The sequence below is a fragment of the Aplysia californica genome, unplaced genomic scaffold (assembly GCF_000002075.1).
Source record: "Aplysia californica isolate F4 #8 unplaced genomic scaffold, AplCal3.0 scaffold00442, whole genome shotgun sequence".
Taxonomy (NCBI): domain Eukaryota; kingdom Metazoa; phylum Mollusca; class Gastropoda; order Aplysiida; family Aplysiidae; genus Aplysia; species Aplysia californica.
The window spans coordinates 438258-439570 of NW_004797712.1; the positions used below are offsets into that span (position 1 = coordinate 438258).

The following is a 1313-nucleotide window of genomic DNA, read 5'->3' on the forward strand; positions in this document are numbered from 1 at the left end:
GCACACACACACACACACACACACGCATACACACACACGCATACACACACACGCATACACACACGCACACACACACACACACACACACATACACACACACGCATACACACACACGCATACACACACACGCATACACACACGCACACACACACACACACACACACACACACACATACACACGCACACACACACCTACTTGCTTATCACGCGTGCACGCTTACACATCGATACGGGATAAATTATGCTAATAACACAACTCGTCTTTATACACAGTGCACACTGCCAATTGAATCCAGTCGAATTGAATCAGGACCAATCAGATTTTTCTCCTTGAAAGGCCATAGGCTACCGTTTTGACACAATTTAATAATGTTCACTAAATGCTAATATAGTTGGGTTACATTATTCATATTTTTTGGGGGGATTTGGTTAATTTGAACGAAAATGGAGGCGTTTGACCCACTACGATGAAAAAACCTGGGGCACTCCGACTTTTTCAGATGGATAAAATGTACCAAATGCGTAATGTACAGTGGGTACATCGAAAAAACATTGAACCATAAACATTCATAACATTGGTTCACAGACCCGAGATGATAACCAAGAGAGAAATCCTGATGGCATCGTACACAGCCATTCTTCCCAGACAGCAGGATATAGCAGGCTTGTGGATCAGTCAGCACTCCTTCTGTCTCTCTGTGGGTGTGTGTGTGCATGTGCGTGTGCGTGTGTCTCTCCCTCTCTCCCTCTCCCTCTCTCTCTCTCACTCACTCTGTGTGTGCCCCCTCTCTCTCTCGCTCTCTGTCGCTCTCTCTCTCTCTCTCTCTCTCTCTCTCTCTCTCTCTCTCTCTCTCTTTCTCTCGCTCTCTGTCTCTCTGTTTCTCCCTCTCTCTCCCTCTCTCTCTCTTTGTGTGTGCTCTGTCTCTCTGTCTGTCTGTCTCTGTCTGTCTGTCTGTCTCTCTGTCTCTCTCTCTCTCTCTCTCTCTCTCTCTCTCTCTCTCAATTGTAAACAGGAGCTGGAGCATGATGGCTTGTTTCTTTGTAGGACACAAAAAGTGTACATTTCAAACAGTTTTATTGTATTTCAAACAATAGCAACAAATTGTAATGTAGCAGGTGTGGGCTATTCTTGAAAAAGGAACTGTCCTTGTGAGTTCAAAGGACATTTAGCTCTTGTTTGTACTCTGCATTCCTGCTTTCTGGTTCTTGTGTGTGACTCGCGTGCATTGTTCATTTACACACCATTTCTTATTTCTGCACCTGTTGTTTTTTTTCAACACTTAAGTGTTATATATAAAGTTGGGGGGGGGGGG

General features: G+C 44.6%; 1 protein-coding gene across 1 annotated transcript in view; it reads left to right on the forward strand.

The window, feature by feature from the left end:
• The window catches only part of LOC101857813 (ubiquitin-conjugating enzyme E2 H), a gene marked incomplete in the record, with an annotated part of 17301 nt that overhangs the window by 11127 nt on the left and 4861 nt on the right, over window positions 1–1313 (forward strand).